This window comes from Mustela nivalis (genome assembly GCF_964662115.1).
Source record: "Mustela nivalis genome assembly, chromosome: 6".
Classification (NCBI taxonomy): Eukaryota; Metazoa; Chordata; class Mammalia; order Carnivora; family Mustelidae; genus Mustela; species Mustela nivalis.
The window spans coordinates 116,322,805-116,341,031 of NC_139025.1; the positions used below are offsets into that span (position 1 = coordinate 116,322,805).

The 18,227-nt window shown below is 57.2% G+C and overlaps 1 protein-coding gene and 1 long non-coding RNA gene across 2 annotated transcripts in view; one reads left to right on the forward strand and one right to left on the reverse strand.

Annotated features, from left to right (window-relative positions):
• Positions 1–18,227, forward strand: part of CCDC33 (coiled-coil domain containing 33) — a gene marked incomplete at its 3' end in the record, with an annotated part of 99,575 nt that overhangs the window by 66,547 nt on the left and 14,801 nt on the right. The window lies entirely within an intron of this gene.
• On the reverse strand, positions 10,663–17,027 carry LOC309867241. The gene is made up of 2 exons (XR_014313057.1): positions 16,733–17,027; positions 10,663–11,150 (listed from the first exon to the last, which is right to left on the reverse strand). It is a non-coding gene; the product is annotated as an uncharacterized lncRNA (long non-coding RNA).

Below are 18,227 nucleotides of genomic sequence, written 5' to 3' on the forward strand. Positions count from 1 at the left end.
TGGGTGGGTATCAACAATGGGCAGCTCCGTGAAATCACAGGTAGCTGTGTAGCAATGGGTCACTGTTCCATAGCAACCACACAAAATTACATAGCAATCGACAAGCTCACGCAAACAGGAGACAAAGTGACAAGCACTAGAATGCTGCCAGGGAGCAGCAGACTGTAGTTACAGAACAATAGAGGAGTCCAGCCACACACGCTCTCTCCCAGCACTGGACGATAGGACACACAAACACGGACCATGGGCGTGAGCACACGTATAGTGTGCAAGCCACAGACAGAGTCACAGAACAAGAGAAAAGACTTGAGCAGCCCTGGAACACATCTGGGTGGCAGTGGCTCCAGGCACCATCACAGTGGTGGCTGGAGGGTGGCTGGAGGTGGCTGGGAGGCTGGAGGGAAGTGGTAGTGGACCCCCGGTGACATGACGGTGGTTGAGTGGCGAGCCAGCGATGACCTGCCTCCCTTCTCTCTCTGCCTGTGTGTTCAGGCTGTCAGCCTCTCAGCAGCTCTGGATTCCTGGAGTGTGTCTGTCTAGGAGCATGGTCCCCAGAGCCCAAGAAACAATTTTGCTTCTGAGTCCCTCCAGAGCCTACTCTGGCTTAAGAGGAAATGGAACAATTTCTGGAGGAAGGAGCACCTTGGGAAGGGAGAAGGGAGTAGAGGGGACGCGGGGTCTGTGCCCTCTCTGCCTAGAGGCCGCAGAGGCTCCCCACTGCCCCTGGGCCTGCCAGTCTCAGCCCCATAGCCCCAACGAGCCCCAGCAGGCTCCCTTCCCCTAGTGTACCCTTGGGTCCACCTTCACACCCAGCAAACCCACGCCTTTCCGATGCCACTTTTTTTTTTTTAATTTATTTATTTATTTGACAGAGATCACAACCAGGCAGAGAGGCTGACAGAGAGAGAGGAGGATGCAAGGCTCGATCCCAGGACTCTGGGATCATGACCTGAGCCGAAGGCAGAGGCTTTAACCCACGGAGCCACCCAGGCGCCCCTCCGATGCCATTTTGTCCAAAGCTCCTGTCCTTGAGTGGGTTCCCTGAGACCGGGGTCCCACGCTGCACCAGGGTCAGGTGCAGGACTTGGCAGGGCTTGGCAGGGCTGGAGGAAGCCTCCACTTCCCTTCTGAACAGGCCAGGAAGGCATTTTTGGAAGACGTGGGCTTTTGAGTGTGAAGAGTGCAACGTTAAGAGTCCTCTTGATCTTAGTAACTCCCGAACATTAAACAACTTGTAAGCATTGCCCTTCACCCCCAGACCCCACCCTTTACCCAAGCCCACCTCACGCTGAGCCAGGCAACTTCAAGAGTAGGGAAGATGAGGGGCTGGTTCCATTCACAGAGAACTTATAAGCCACCTGCCCTGGGCCAGGATTCCGCACCACCCCCCAACCCCGCCTCCTCCCTGGCAGCACCCAGCAAGCTTAGCAATTCCTCCAGCCTGCAGAAAACCAGAACCCCACCCCCACCCCGGCCAGGTGCCCAGTGTTGTGTCCAGCTGTGCAGAGGGAAGGGTGGAGGAGGAAGAGGCCAAGGCCCTGGGCCCTGGAGGTTCTCAGCCGGCAGGAGCAAGTCTCACTCCAGGAAGCAACAGAGCGACACAGAGCGGCACACAGGAAATATTTGGCAAGGGATAAATGGCAAAAGGGCATGGCCCAGACCATTTATCTTCTTAAGTGTCAAGCTCACCCCGTGTTGCTGGGAACACCTAGTGAGCCCTCAGTAGAGAGAGAGGAGCAAGGCAGGCTTCCTGGAGGAGGCAGAAGTACTGTTCAAGACTTGTGCGTTCCGTGTTGCTTGTAGTGCAGAAATTCTAGAACAGGATCTTCATCCTCTTTTCTCTGGCTCCCTCCCTCCATTCACCACTCCTTGTTTTTCCTCTCTCTCTCTCTCCCTCTCTTTCTCCCCCCCACCCCTGTCTCTCTCTCTCCCCACCCCCCATGTCTGCCTCTCCCTGCTTCTGCCTTTCTTTGGTTGTCTCAATTTCTTTCTGAGTCTCTGGCTTTCATTCTCTCTCTCTGACTCCTTCCCTTCCCTCCCTTTTTCCCTCCCATGCTCAGAGGAGATTTGTGGTAGACCAGAGGCCCTCATACCAGCAGATGAATAATTGACAAGGGTTGTTTAAAGATTCAGTGGAGTTTTTCCAACCTCCCCACACTGGAATAACTCATTTCTTTCATTCTCTCTTTGAAAGCCTTCCCCCCCCCATCCATCTCTCCCCTTCCTTGCGCCCACACGCCCACACGCCCCCCCACCCCAGCACAGCTTTCCTCTCTCTCCCTTTCTTATGTCTGCCGGACCCTAGAATGATCCCTTCATCCTCATTCCTTTAACCACCTCCCCCTCACACCACCCCATTTAACCTCTCCTAAAGGTGGTGGGTTGAATTCAGCTCCTCCGGAGGGACGCTGTTTTCCCAAGAAAGAGGGCCGCATTTCATGGGCAAGGAGGAAAAGGAAGGCCCGAGGCACTGATCCCTCTCAGATCGCACAGCAGCAAGGTGGAGTTGGGACCACCAGAGGGCAGGCCTCCCAGCCCAGGGACCTTCCCACCACCCTCACCCCCCAGGCAGGTGGAGGACTGGCGGGTCTGTTTCACCTTCCCAGGATGGTTCTGAGCACCGTAACACAGGAGAGCTGCTTACCCTGCTCTAACAGCCCCGTAGGGCCAGATGGAACTGAGGAGGGGCCTTCATAAATTCACGGGGGATGGATGGTGTTGCAGAGATTCCTGGGAGCATGGTCATGCTTCCCTGCCTGGAGTGGCCCAAGGGTGCCCAGCCACCCCTGTTTGCCCACGACCGAGAGGTCCCCGAGCCATAGGACTTGCAGTGGTAAACCCCAGACAGACTCAGGAGAACCAGGAGGAGGGTCTCCCTGCATGGCATGGGCCCTCCCCTCCCCAGCCCTGATCCCTTGGTGGTTGCCACACCCTCAGCCACCCGGCACACACCCTCGCACACACCCTCTTCTCACCTAACCCTGCTCCACACTGTCCCCTGCTCTCACAGAGCTCTTACCACCTCCCTGTAGTGACCTTGAACTCCCTTCCCCTTTTTGGGCCCCAGTTCCCTCCTCTGTCAGCCGAGGAAGTTGGAGCAGATATCCTGGAGTCCCACGGGCTTCTGGGTTGTGACCAGAGCCTTGGTCCTGCCCTCAGGCCCCTGCCCAGGATGAGGTCCACGGGCCCGGGAAGCGGAGCAGCTCCGGGCAGGCCTCGCTCCCCAGGCACCACCTGGTGGCAGGTGACGGGTCCTGCCAGTGGATTCCTGCTTGTGACAATGACCACATCGGTGACTTGCAGGAATGGCTATCTGGGGTGATGGGGTCCCAAAGTCCAGGACCCTGGGGTTGGCCCCCAGGAGCCACAGGGACACTGACTCCAACCTGGGAGAGAGATCCCCACCAGGGGGCCCTGATACTTGGGACCACAAGGAGCAGAGAAAACAGGAAAATCAGAGAGAGACAGGGAGAGAGAATGTATAGCCATCTGGAACTTACCTCAAGAGCCTCCAACCAAAAGCACCTGACTCGGTGTCCTGTCTCAGCCTTCCCATACAAACCACCAGACACATTCCAGAAACATGTCACCTTATTCCTCTCACTACAGCCCCTCACCATCTGTAGTCCCCAGCTCCACTGCCCAGCGCCCGCAGCCCTCCTGTTTGCCAGGTCTGCCTTCTGTCTTCTGTCTCATCACCTCTGCAAGCCCCCCTGTCCTTCCATCTGGCCAGAGGCCCAAGAAGGGACATATGCTCATCACATAAGCACACACTCACCCACACCAGCCCTCCCCAGCTCATCCCCTGAACTCCTGCAGCCTCCCAGCTCTGAGCCCAGGAGCTGGCACTAGGGGGAGGGGCGATCCTAAACACAGATCTTGGAGTATGTCCCTGTCACAGCTAGCTGCCGGACTCAGCTGAGCCCCTCAACAGCTCCCAACTCTGTCCTTCTCTTATTCCACCAGTTCTTACACATACGGAGAGAGAGAAAGAGGGCAAGCTCACAAGTGTTTGAGGAGGGGAGGGAGGGGAGAAAGGTAGGAAAGAAGCAATAAGGAGACCCTCATCAGGTGCCCTGTTCTCCAAACCCCCCATGACCCTTCCTCCCCTTCTCTCATGAAGCCCTAGCAGACTTCGGTCTCCACCACTCAAGAGCTGTGTGACCTTGCAAAAGTCACGCCACCTCTCTGGGCCTGTCTCCTCATTGTTAAGTGGAGGGAATGCTCTCCCCTGTGCCCCTCCTAAGGCCACAAGGAGGATTAACAAGAGCAGATGGCCCTGTGCTGGAAACCTAAGGGCTGTCCACACTGTGTGCGAGGCTTAGGACTGGTCACAGAGCTCATGGGCCCTTCGAGATGGAGGGGGAAGCAGGGGTGGGGGGAAGCACGAGCCCTACAGACCTCGGCCCTCTGACCCTTTCTCCCGATGGGCGGTTCCCAGACCCCTGGCCCACTCCTCTCCCTCCTTGCCCCCGCCCTCTGAGTCTCTGGTGGGCCATTCTCCTCCCCCATCCATCACCTGGGACTAAAGAGATTAATAAACAAGACTCATAACTCAGCGGCTGGGATGCAGCAGATATTTACGGCTCCGTTTCAATTTGCAGAGAGATTAAGTGTTTGTCGATTTATTGTCTCTTGGTGTGTGTGAGCGCTGAACAAGGCCCCCCACAGGCCAGCCGCCCTCCCCCACTCCACATACTCACACACTTGAGGGTGTACCACCCCCCCCCCCCCCGGTGTCTGGAGCAGGCAGGGAGCCCGGTGCTGCCCAGCTCTGGAAAGCCACTGGCTCTGGAAAGCCACTGGAGTGGACTTGTCTTCCTGATCAACTTGACCAGAGAGGCAAGTGACCTTGGCCCAAGGAGCGGGCTCCCAGGCCCATAGAACAGGGTTATTAGACAAGATGGGGGGGTACCATCCTTAGACGATTCAGAGGGTCCTTCCTGGCCTTCCTCCATACTCATTTCTCCCCATGGGACAAGGGTCCATTGGGCTGGGTAAGTGTGCCCTGGAACTCACGGTCCACAATTCTAGATCACTTTCCAACACCCCAGAATTCCCTGCTCAGATGGTCCTGAACCTGCTCTTGAGAACCATGCAGGCCACCCCAGAGTGGAGTACTTTCAGGGAGAAGCCTGGCTAGGCACAGGGGGTGGGAGGGATGGTGGTGCAGGGGGTGGGAGAGAGGGTGACACATGCTGAGAGCCTCTTCTCTTATGCCCCTGTCGCAGGCCCCACAGATATTAGGGATCGGATCTGGAAGGGGAGGCACATGTCCATCTGAAGAGAAAGACTCCCAGCCCAGCTGGGGAGGAGTCTGCAGGGGCCAAGGGAGGAGACTGGGGAGACTGGTGGGAAAAGGGCACCGGCCCCAGGGCTGCCCCAAGTAGGAGAGTGCTTGAGGAGCCAAGAAGCGGAGCACAGTGCCCCCCCAACCCCACAGACCTCGAGCTGCCTCTCTCCTTCCATGTTGACTTTGTAGTCTGGCAGAGGCATTCATTGATTCATTCGCTCAGCCAGCTTTCTGCGCATGGTCCATGTGCCACACCCTGTTACCTCGCCCTGCAGAGCCCTCTCAGCTGTGCAGGTGATAGAGAGTCGAGTCCCGTCTCCACCACTCAAGAATCGTTTGACCTCGAGTAAATCACTCCACCTCTCTGGGCCTGTCTCTACCACTGAGTGGAGGGAATACTGTCCCTGTACCTGAATACTGAGGCTTTGGAGAGGATTAACAAGAGAGTGGATGGCAGTGCTGAGGAAGCCGAGGGTGCCTCTCCCCTTTGCAGAAGACATATTAATAGTCGGGGTGTTCATGGACCCTTCGAGTTGGGGAAAGGGCAGGGAAGGGGGGGAGCAGCATAGCTCACCCAGGCCTCCCCCTCCGACCCTTCTCCAGAGGCACATTCCCCAAGCTCAGTGACAGTGACAAAAAGGTAACTCCCTACAAAAGTCCCTGTCCTGAGGAAGCCCCAGTTCAGGAGGAAAAACACATCGGGGATCCGTGCAGGAGGGTGACCAGAACTGGGGTGCAGTCTGCTCAAGGGATTGTGGGGACACAGGGAAGAGCATACCTAACCCTAACCCCTATCCCACCCTGCCCCAGATTTCAGCCATCAGTAGTTGTTGCCATGAAAGCCGTGACAGATCTTGGATTTGTTGGTAGAAAAGAAGTAGAGGTTAGTGAACTTGTTCCTGTAAGAGGAATCTGTTGAGTTGAGATTACTTGTGTGTGTGTGTGTGTGTGTGTGTGTGTGTCCTCGTCTGCCTCCATACCTCTCTCCCAGGTGGGACAATGTTGGCCTGGAGTCTCACCAAGAGACATTGTGGGGGGTCCTCCAGCTACTCTCTTCCTTCCAGGCTAGTCCTCAAGATAGCACCTCAGTTTCTTTTTCTGTAAAATGGGGGAAATGTATTCCAGCAGTAAGAGATGAGGAAGTCTTAGGGTGTGGAGGTGAGAACTTGAAGGAATAGATGGGACAGAGGGTTGGCCAAATCTGGGTCTGCCCCCAAGCACCTAAAGATAGGGCTGAGGAGGAATGTGGGTGAGGGGCCCACTGGAGCAGAGCCCCACCCCCACCCCCGAGAGGAGCAAGAAAATTAACAGCCAAGGGCACATGGGCTGAGAGGGGCATCTAGAGACCTGGGTCTGGTTCTGACTGCCTCTGACCTGAGTAGTTGGCCTGCCTGTACCCCTCCACTCTCTGGGCCCCAGCCTCCCCTCTCTGCAATGAGGGGCCTGGTCTTGATGATTTCTTCTTTTATCTGGCAAACAAAGCAGATGTAGGTAGGGTGACCTCTGGCTCAGCTCCATAGGGAGTCAGCTGGCACCGTGCTCTATCACTGCCCCTCTCAGCTCCCAATTAAGCACGGGTAGGTGGGGCAGGGACACAGCTCTCTCAGTAAATAAAGCCCAGATCCTGAGGCCATAAATTGCTGAGGGCTTAAAGCATCTACTGGTGAGGGTGAGAGGGACTACAGAACCGGGTGACAGCTGGGAAGTGGGGCCCATTCCTTCTGCAGACTGCCAAGCTTAGCCCCCCTTTTGATAATACCAATTATATCCACCCATCCTTGGTGAGCTCTTACTTTGCTCCCAGAACTTTCATCATCATCTCATTACCTCCTTGCACTAACCTGATGAAGGACAGACAGTAATCATCCCACTTTATGGTTAGAGAAAGTGCGGGAAACTCCGTAGCCCTTCCAGGACCCTAGGGCAAGACTGAGGGAGAACATTCATTGGTCCAGCACAGGTCTGGGGTCTGAGGGCCCCTGTTCCTGCTCCCGCAGCTGCCTTGGCCGGGCCTCGTGACTCAGAAGTCAACAGCCTGCTGAGCTCAACTCACCGCGTTCCCAGTCCATCTGTCTGGGTGGGAGGGCTGCCTCAGTTTGCTGGTAAAACACCAAAACAGAGCTCTGGGGCTGCAGGTCTCCTCCCCAGGCCCACCCCAAACCTTTGAGAGTATAGGCAGAGAGGTCCTAAGCACCATATGTCTGAACTCCACATAACTGAAAAGTCATAAATTAAGCCACAGCTAACAAACTATTAATTACGTTCTATTCTTCTTTCCTTATTAACCACCTCCAAGAATTCCCCAATTCCGCATTGGATCCTGGCAACATGGGGGAGAGCAACTCCCAGCCCCTGCCCCTAGACCCCCATATCCTAGGAGACGTCCCATTTACCTCTAACTGGGCTGTTTCCATCCCATATCCTAAGGGCCCAGTGACCATGTAAGACCTTTCATGCAGCCCTCAGGAAGACAGGCCCTGGGATAGGAGGGAACTCCAGAGTCCCAGGTTGCAGGGCTGTGGTCTGGAAGGGTGCTTGGGCTCTGGCTGGGCGCAGCTCCTTGGCCCTACCAAGTCCTCAGCCCGTGGGGAAGGTGGCAGCTCTGGGATGGCAAGAGCAGGACCCTCTAACACACCGGGCCCAAGACAGGGGCCCTGCTTGTCCAAGGCTAAGGGCAGAACAGCCCCTCCCCCAGAGCAGTGACTCTATTAGGCTCCTGAGCTCTGATTAAATGCTTTTCAGTACAATCCAATTTCCTCCTGACGTGAACTAGAAAAGCCCAGTCTGTGCACGCGCGTGCACGTGCACACACACACACACACACACACTACATTTGGTGTTAAATATCCAATCAGCTCCAAAGATAATAGAGAAGGGCCAGTTCACTCTCAGTTTAATCAGATAAAATGCCCATTCATCGGCTCCTGCCAGCGGCAGCGGAGGTCCCCTCCTCCAGCCCACCAGGACTGAGTGGAGGGGGCCCGCGGGAGGGGCTGCAGGAGAGGGGCCCGGGCCAGAGTGGAGGGGGAACTGTGGGGAGGAGAACCGGGCTGAGTAGGTGGGCTGTGCCTTTAAATCTTCAAGGAGGGGGGACAGCAGTGCCCACGGGGGACTAATTATCCTTCCGCCTTTAGCCAGCTCTTACTCAAACAGACAAAAGGGGGGGCCCCAATGGCTTTAGCCTTTGCAGCAGGTTTTTCACTCTCAGATATGCAAATCCACCATGGCAGGGTGGACCCTAGGGATGGCTGAATAGTGGTCTGGGGATCCGGGAGGGCCTGCAAGGGCAATGGCCTGGGGGCTGGACCCCCCACTCCCAGAGGATGGTTTTGGAAGACTAGAGGCATCTCACTCTCTCTCCTCTGGCTGCGTGGGGAGCTTCACAGTGGGAGAGAGCCTTATGGAGGCCAAGAAGAAGGTCCTTCCCGCTCCTTGGGTGGGAGGCTCCCTCAGCAAGCTGACTCAGCAACCAGGAGCTAACAGCTCAGATGGGGCCGTCCTGCGCTCTTGGCCCCCTCCAGTCTAGGACATAGCCAGCAGGTAACCTATCCAAAGCAAAAATCTAGGTGTTGCCCTTCCCCCAAACCTGTCTGTTGCTCTCACCTGCAGCATGAGTCCCTCAGCCTGGTGGCCCCCCTGACCTCTGAAGCCTGTACCCCCACCCAGAATATTCTACCCACGCCTAACCCTGATGGTATCTGCTCACAGTTTCAAACCTTGGCTCCTCTCCTCTGCCTGCCTTATGTCCCGTCCCGCACCCCCACTCTAGGTTCCTGGCACACATGGATGCTCAGTACACGTGTCCAAGAAATGCATAAAGTGCTCCTTCCCAGGTAACCACATAACCCAGGGAGAGGCAGGGTCTGGATCAGAGATGGGAAGTTTGCTTTCCACTCATCTCCCAGCCAGCAAGGAGCTCAGTTTTTCCACCTGGGAAATGGGATGGTGTAGGCTGGCTGCCAAAATCCCGGTGGTGCCTGGAGAGGGCTCTCTGAGTGGTGAAGGGCCTTCGACGTCTTATCATTTGCAGCAAGGTGAAAGAGGATAGTGTAAGGGAGAGAGCAGTTAACAGAGGGCAGATTCCATCTCTCTCAGTCCCTCCAAGACCATCTTCCAGACAACCTCCCTTCGGGAGTCCATTCCCACTCTGTATGGGTCTCTGTCCTATCTCTCCAAGTCCTCTGCCCAGTTGAGAATTTCACTGCCATCTCGGCAAGAGGGTCCTGGGGCCTTGGCCTTAAAACTGGGAGGGGAGCTTCAAAACTCTGGGAGGCAGGTCCTGAGGCAGGAGTAAGGAAGGATGGGCTTTAGTGCCGAAGGTCTGGCTAATCAGGATTAGATCCTGAGGCTGAAGCCTGGGCCTGAAGTGGGCAGGGGCACAGGCATCCCGGGAGATTGAGTTGGTGGTGGGGGAACCCCCAGGCAATGGGACAGCCCCCTCCCCTCATGGCTGCCTGTGTTGTGAATGTCTGGGCCCGGGAGGATTCATGACCAGCCAGGTGAGAAGTATTTGTGAGGGACCAACAGCCATGAGGCTCCGTCTCCAAAGGCAAAGGGTACACAGGGGTTTCCAGAAGCACTGCCCAAGAGTCTGAAAGCAAAGACACGCTGCGAAGCCTGGCAGAAATGGAGTATAGTTTCTAGCAACTCAGGACCGGGGAGAATGTGCTTGCCTAGGCTGGAGGCAGGAGGGACAAACCAGCCAGAAAAGGTCCCCAGCCAGTGAGGATGAGGGGTGAGGAGAGGACATAACAGCCCCTAAGAACAATCTAGATGGGATTGGAGAGACAAAGACAAAGTAGGTGTTCCCCCAGGGAAAGGGACCTACTCATGTTCAAACCCCAGGCACCTTCAAGGAATGCCCAGCCATGCCCTCCTCCCCTCCAGAACACCTCTGGGAGTCTGCTCCGTCTAGCTCATGAGACAGCACATTTGGAGCAGAAGACCCTCTCTTTCCACTGACTGTCCCAGTGCTGGCTTTCCAGGGACTAAGGTGACCGCTGAGAAAGAGGGAGCTCCAACTCCCCAGTCCCTTGCTCCACTCAAGATTGTCTCAGCCTCCTTGGATCCCTCCCCAGGGATCCCCTTGGATCCCCAGGTGTCCCCAGAGCCTGGGGCTCCTTCCCCCACAGAGACCTGATTGGTGGCCCCCAGAACCTCTCCTCTTCCCTGCCAGAAACCCAGCTCTGGGGCTTGAGGAGGGGACAAAGAATGAGAAGCAGGGGGCACGCCCACGTCCACAGAAACAATGAAAGGGGTGGGGGTTGAAAATAGATTAGAACACCTGGAGAATACAAGAACCTAAAGAAACAGTCCTCTGTCCTGCATTCCTAATCCCCTCCAGCTGAAGACCGCCAAGAACACACCTATAACCAAACGGAGTTGGGTTTATTGCTTCCCTGTGGCCCAGGGGTGGGGGTGGTAGGAGACAGCCGGCAGGGTGTGCTGGGAAGGACAGAAGGGATTCAGCTCAAGTCACGTGGTTTGGGGAAGGTTCGAGGACACAGGGTTTGGCTCTGGTTGGATGCTCTCAGGAGGGGAGCTAATTCTCATCCAGAAGGCCAGAGAGAGAGAACGGGACTAAAACCGTCCTTGGTGAAGAAGCAGCAGGCACTCAGTTTTGGCCAGGGAAGGCTGCTGTCTGGTCATTTCTGTGGTTTGAACAATGTTCATGTTTTATCTGTGTTCAGACAGGACCACAGGGCAGCCTTGTTGTGGTCTTGCTCCCTTCTGGTCAGAAAGTGGCTTTCTGTGAGTTACGCCTGGATGATCTCCATCTGCTGAGCGACCGACTCTTGATCTCAGCTCCAGTCTTGATCTCAGGGTCGTGAGTTCAGGCCCCACATTGGGCTCCATGCTGGGTATAGGACAGACTTAATTTTAAAAAATGAAGAAGAAGAAAGGTGCTTTATCTGATGCTGTGAAGTGATGTCCAGGACAGCTCCTGGCCCCTGGGGCTGCTTTGCTTTCCCTCGGGAGCTGCTGGCAGGATGAGTGTGGAGAGAGGGAACGGGCGTGTGTTATCCACACACCAGCGTCAGGCACTGTGCTAGACCCTAGACAGACTCTGCCCTCCTAACCTTCACCCCAGCCCTCTCCCCACTGTACAGCTGATAAAACTGAGGCTCAGAGAGGCAAAGCTCTCTCCAGCAACAGCCCTAACAGGGAAAACCGGAAGGTAACTCCACGCTCCCTGGGTCAGAAGTTTTCACACCCTTGGCCTGGAGGCTGAGCTCCGCCAGCTCTGCAGGACACAGGACTCTAACTTGTGCCTCTCCACCGACGCATCCCAGCGGGGCATCTCTTGCTGCCCAGGCTCAGCCCAGCTGTCACAGGACGGCCACGGTGTCAGCAGCCACCCGGCTGGTCCCCTGCGCCTAGAGGTGTGAGGGGTAATGAGGCCCCATAATTAAGGTTCTTGGCGACGCAGCCTGGAGATTTATAGACAGGCTTTGTCAATAAGCGTGCTCTGGCTGCGGAGCCAGGGAGACATCGATAAGTGCTCGTTACGGCTTCTCCCCCTCCCTGCCCTGCCCCCCCCAACCCTCTCCCGGGCCTGTCAGGCCGCCTGTTCGCAGCGCCTATGTACACAGGCTTCGCTCAATTAATTTGCACTTGTTGGCACCATCTGTTCTTTTCCTGTGTCCTTATCAGGCATGTGTGGGTCCTGCACCCTTCTCAGCTGTGCTCCAGAGCAGGGACGAGGCACCCACCCTCAGACTGGGGCTCCTCAGGGTGGGGCACTGTCTCCCCCCTCAGGCTAGGACTCCTGAGGTTGTGGCCAAGTCTTCCTCTTCCTTCATCTTCCTTGCACACCCCTTCCTCCTCACCCGGGGGAGCTATGCTCGGGCTGAGACCCTGGGAGAATGCCTGCAAGCTTGATCCCACTGGGCAGGACTTTGAACTCCAGAGAAAGCCCCCAGACCCCAGTCAAGCCATCTCCGGACAGGCTGGCTGCCCCTCGGGCCTGAGAGCCAAGGGCTCTGGTTCTGGTCCTGGCTTTGGCTCCTAGAGCTTGAGGTTGGGAAGGTGCCTATTCCAAGAACAGTGGCATCACTGAGTCACAGGGTTGGAGGAGGCTCTTGAGTAGGGTGGGTCTGGAGGTCTAGACTTGGGCAGTCCCCAGAGCAGGGTTGGCATGGCCTGTGGCCCCAGGATGCCAGGCAGATGGCCCACCCGGACAACTGAGAAAAGGCAGCATCCTAACAATGCCTGCCCTTGGCCATCTCCTTGTCCCAAGGCTCTTGGCAGCCGGCCTCCCAACCCTGCTCCTCTCAGAGCTACCCTAGCCTCCAGAGGGTCTCAGCACCTTCCAGCTCTGCTGGACTGTGCCTCCAGTCCTTGGCACTGATTTTCCAGATGGCCTGGCTTTCCCAACCCTGGGGGGTTGATTGTCAAGCTGGCTGTGCCATGACCGTGCTGTGGGGTGCTGCACAACCTCTCGCCATCGCTGGGCTCTGGGGGCCACACACTGGGCATGTTCGCAAGGAAACCAGGCCTTATCCTGGGAGTTATCTTTGGAAATTCATAGTCAGTGTCTAGCTCCAGCCCAGCCCACCTCCGTTGACCATAACCTGCTCCACGACTGGGCCCTAGCCTGGCATTCAATGCCTCTGCAGCCACACCAGCTTCATCTCCCATCACCCGTCTTTGCTGTCTGTCTACACTTCCCCCAGGTGCCAGGCTGCTTCTAACCGTCATGACTTTGCCCCTGCCAGAGGCACCATCTGGTACCCAAATGGGGCTACTAGAGAGTGTGTGTGTTGCCTGGAGGGGCCCCAGCACCCTTGGCCTGGGTTGGGGGAAAGGTGGCCCTCACAGTCCCCCATAAATGGAGGTGCCCCCCATTGCTCTGGCTGCCCACCCATAGAGTCATGGAAGCCTCAGGCAGACGGGAGACTCATTAGGACCACACGCAGCACACTACTGGGGAGGCACCCAAGGGGGGGCTCCCTGCCCACCACCCCCAGTCGGCCCCTGCCCTGGGCCCATCCCAGGAACCCAGGAGGCCTCTACCACAGATGGCTCCAAGTATCCTGCCCGGGCCCCCGTGGGGGGTGGGGAGGCGGTGGCTGGGATTTGCCAGGGCTGGTGGGAGTGGTGGAGATTGGGCTCAGGCCTGCCAAAGTGTTTCAGGCTCACTGGCAGCGTCTCTGCCAGAAAATGGTCTTAGAAATGGGGACTCAGGCTCGCCAGGCACATGCTGGGCCTCCAGGTACCGGCATCTCAGGCCACACACGGCCCACGTGCAGGGACCCAGAACCCTGGGTGCCCATCCTTGGCTGGAGCAGAGGCTCACAGCTAGGCTGGAGAAATCCAACAGTATCGCAGAAACGTTATGGACCATCTCAGTCCTGGTGTCTTCTCCCCTCCCATGTGCCAGCTCTCTTGCGAGAAAGAACTGTGTTCAGAACAGCCTCGAAATGTAGGCACCAGGCCTAGACTCTCCACGTGTTGGGGGGAGCACTGTGGCCAATGGGGACCGATGGCTGTGTGCCCTGCCCTGAGTTCTCAGCAGCCTTAGTGAGGTAGCAGAAAGGCCAGCTGCGGACAGGAGGGCCAGCCAGGGGCTCTGAGCAGGGAGTGAAGAGTGTGGACTCATGAACCAGCTTCTCCTGCTGAGGCAAGTGCCCTGCCCCCTTCTTGCCTCACTCTCCTCCCCTGTAGAATGGGCCCAGTGGCGGCTGCCTCGTTGAATTACGGGAGTCATGAAGTTAGATGGATCTGTGTAACATATCTAGAACAGCGCCTGCCCAAGGCCAGCTCTTGTGTCACTAGCTGACTGATGCAGGCTCTAGAAAGTCAGAAAAGGAAGCCCTCATTCCTTCTAGCGGATGAGAGTGAGAAAAGCTTTTGTCTGGAGGTGGCTCTGAAGAAAGATCTGCACAGACAGGGTGAGGGCGCCCCTGTTCTGTCCATGGCGGAACTGCACCACCTCTGCTCTTCACCCCCACCCGGAGCTGGGAGACTGTAGGAGGGTGGGGCAGGGATCACAATGGACCTTGACCGCCAAGTGGGATGAACAAAACCCCCCTCTAATGCACCACCAGGAGCCTCTGTGCTCCCCTCTTCCTGCTCCCCACCCAATCTAAGGCCTGCCCTGCTTCCTGGACCCCATGGAAGGTGGTCCCCCACCCCACAAAGAGCCCCAATCTTGACATAGCAGCTGTCTGCTGTGTCTCACTATGGGGGGGGGCCTCCTTATCACCCATTTTATAGAAGTGTCGATCGGGCAGGTCCCCATGGGATTTCAAGGGGCAGACTCAACCCTTCCAGAATGGTATCCCCTCCCTCTCAGCACCCCCAGTCCACTGATAGACCCCCAGAGGGGTCTGGGGGCCCCTCCTGCCTCCCACCAGAGCAGGGCTGGAAGACGCCCATGTCTGGGTCCTGGCTGAGCACGGCCAATGCTTCCACGTGGTACATTATTGATGGTGCTTCTAATTGTGCGTTTCCCAAAGTCTACAGGCCTTTGATGAAAAATTCATGGCACGCCCGAGGATGGGAGCAGATTCAATCGATTGGCAGCTCAGCGGGTGCAGGAGCGCTGGGCCCCTCTCAGTGAGGGGGTAGCTGTGCAGGCAGGTGGGGAGGGGGCATCCGTGTGGCACCGCCTTGATTGCTGGCTTCCGGCCCCAGGTCTTGGGATGGGAGGGGCATGTCTGGCAGAATACAGTAGCCTCTCTCCCCGGGGCAAGATCAGGGAAGCGTAGGCACCCATCGGGGATGTCATCTGGGTGGCTGGAGCCATCCAGAGAGGATGGCCAATCGCCATCATGAGCCTCGTTTTCATTTTGGAGGACGATCGACCCTCAAGAGCCCTCAGGAGTCACACAGAGGTGGGAGTGACATTCCCAGAGCCATTCATGCCCTGGGTACTCTGCTTGGAGCTTTACACCCACAAGCTCTTCAAACTTCCCACAGCTCTAGGACACAGGGGAGGTCAGGCTTTCCATCTTACAGACCATGAAACTGGCTCAGAGAGGTTCGGGACGGCCCTGACCAACATCACACAGATAATGAGGAGCCGAGTGGTGACTGGAACCCGGCACTGATGGGAACCTGGCACTCGGGGCCCCCTGTCTTTCTCCTGCTCCTGGCTGGCTCTGGTCTGAGCCGCAAAGCAGCTCAGGGCTTATCATGTCTGATTCTCCTGCCCTGTCCCTATTATATAGAGGAAGACACCCCATCAAGAACAAAGATCTCTCCAGGATCTCCGAGTGAATTAAGTGAAAATGGAGGCCTGCCCGTGAGAAGAGTAAGGGCCCCCCTGTGCCACTAACCGAAACCAGAGGCCCCCCACACATGCAGAGTCCTGAGCTAACACCCAGCAGCCAGAGCTAGGGGGCTCCTTAGACCAGCGTGGAAACTTGGAAACAGGTCAAGCTGTCTGTTCTGGACTGTTCAATCAGGGGTGATGATTGTGCCACTGGTGAGGCCCCAGAAAACCCTGGCATTCACTCATCTGTTCATTAAGGAGGTGAAGAGAGCCCCAGGTCTGTGCAGGCACTTAGCCGGGTGTAGCGGGGGTGCCCATCAGGAAGGGCTTTGGGGCTAGGCTGGCCTGAGACAGACAGTCTGGACCCAATACAGTCGGGGAAAAGCCAGCCAGGCCCCTCCACGCCCTCAGAGGGGGTCTCTGCAACCCGGGCCAAGGGTGGCTAAGACAGATGGCTGCCTTAGTGACCAGGGCCGTTTCTAGGTGGCGGGCTGCTCTGTTTGGGTTTGTTTTCCCTTTGCTTCCCAGTGAGTTCCTTTTAAAAACATCCACCCATGTCTCCACTGAACTAAAGGGAAAGGAATTTGTCCAGACCATCAGGAAAGCAGAGATGAGAAGGCCCTGGGGGGCAGGCGTGGGGCCCTAGGCTCTGCTGTCCAGCTGCGAGAGGAGCCCAGCCTGGGTTGTGGAGGGGAGATTGCTGAGGGGGTGGGGCTGGAGGAGCAGAGAGAGGGGAGACAGACAAGGGGGAAGAAGGGGGAGACTGAGGTGTAGCTACAGGGTGGGCTGGGGCAGAGGGTTGCTGACATGGGGGCTGGGGGAGACAGAAGGCCAGAGCCCTTGGGGCCTTGCCCTTTCCTGGGTTCCCAGCCCCCCAGCCCGCCCAGGCCTTGCCATCTCCTTGCAGTTCTGTGGCCAAGGAATGAGCCTAGCCTGACGCCAGGCTCCCCACCCAGATGCTCCCCACCCTGGAACAAAGGGAAAGTGGCCCCTCGAGTCTGTCTGCTCCAGCTCAGGGCTGGGCTCAGTCACCAGGCAGGGACTTGTTGTAGCAACGGTCCCAAGGGACCTATCCCAGGGAACAGGACAACCAGCAAGAAAGATGGGGGAGCCAGAGTCCCCATCCCCTCCAATCCCCAAGGCTGCCCCAGACCCACCAGAGGGCTGCTCTGTAAGTCTGCCTTCATACCCACAGGTTCCGGGAGGAGGGGTTGGCTCACCTCGCAGGCAGGTGTGCTGGGGTGTGTTGTCTGGCAACCGGCAGAAGCGATCCCGGAAGATCTGGCCCGCAGGCAATGGCCCCCCCAGGCCCGTGGCCACAGGAATCTTCCACAGGGCACACAGCCTCAGCCCCGACCACCTGAGCCCACACCCAGGAACCCAGAAAGGGAAGAGAGGAGGGCCTTAAGGTGGCTATTGTCTTCTGCGAACCCAGGCCCTGGCTCTGGCCTCTTTGAGGACAAGCCCGACATCCTAGAAAGTGCCTGGGCCTGGGCTAGCTCAGGTCAGTCAGGCAGAGAAGTCTTGTGGGTTGGGCACAGCTTAAGAGGGTTGTGAAGGAGTATGGGTGAGGGAGATAGCGGCATGGGAGAGGAAGTGGATAAGCCCCTGGCCAGGGGCCCTGGGTCAGTGACAACACCTTCTCATTTGGACCCCAGTCACCAAAGCATTTGCTCGTCCTCTATGGCAAGAAGTGGTGGCAACCACCCCCTCAGCTGAGACCATCACCCCAGCTTGCAGATGAGAAGGCCCAGAGTGGGCAAGGGCCTTGCTTAAAGTTGTGGGCAGCTGTGGGCAGAGGCTGGATTAGAACCCAGGATCCTAGACTGTAGCCAGGACTCGCCCCCGCTGCACCCACAAGGGACGTTCAAGGGCAGCAAAGCTCTAACCAGAGAGGATTATGGCAAGAGGTGACCGGTGGGGTCAGAGGTTCTTTATGGAAGAATAAGCAGAGGCCAGAATCGGGGTCTAGCCCCTCACCAGCCCCCTGAGCACCTGGCCCTGTACTTCCTTGGGCTGGAAGCAAGGGCCAGCCCCACGCTGAGTCCAGGAGAGGCAGGACTCTGAGCCATAGACCAGAGGAGGAGTGATCCTTGGCTGGCCATGGTGTGGTACAGGCGGTCTTCTTGGAGGAGGGCCCAGGATAGAGCCTTGAAGGTGGGGCAGGCTTCTGGGAAGCTTGGGAGCAGGGAATGGGAATAGAAAGACTGAGCATCCTCCCAGAAGCCCCTCCCCCAGGCCAGCCCCACCCCCACCCCCATTGTCTGGACCCAGCCCAATTAGCCCCCCTGGCTCCTGTGGGGGCCAATTAGGCTGGGGCTGGGGTCAGCACTGGCCAAGGCTTCCGCCACCCCTCCCCACCCCTCCGAGCTTCACTATGCTAAGCACAAAAGGCACCGGCTCTGAGGCAGCAGAAAGGAAAATAAAGAACAGAAGGAAGAGAAAATGCACTCCTTTTGTTTCTTTGCTGTAACCTTGAGCTGAACAAAGAAGCGACTGCCTCCCCCTTAGGAACCTGTTTTAAACAGTGATTTGCACAGGGTTGCTTGTGGTTTGGAGATTCAGCCGAGATTCAAGGAGAATGGGGAGCAGGGATCTGGGGTGAGCTGGGCACTGGCTCTAGGACCTTCTGTAGCTCTGGACTGCCCTCGATCCAGAGGCAAAGCTCCCCCCCCCCCCCGACCGCCCCCTCAACCTCCTGAGTGGTAGCAGGTG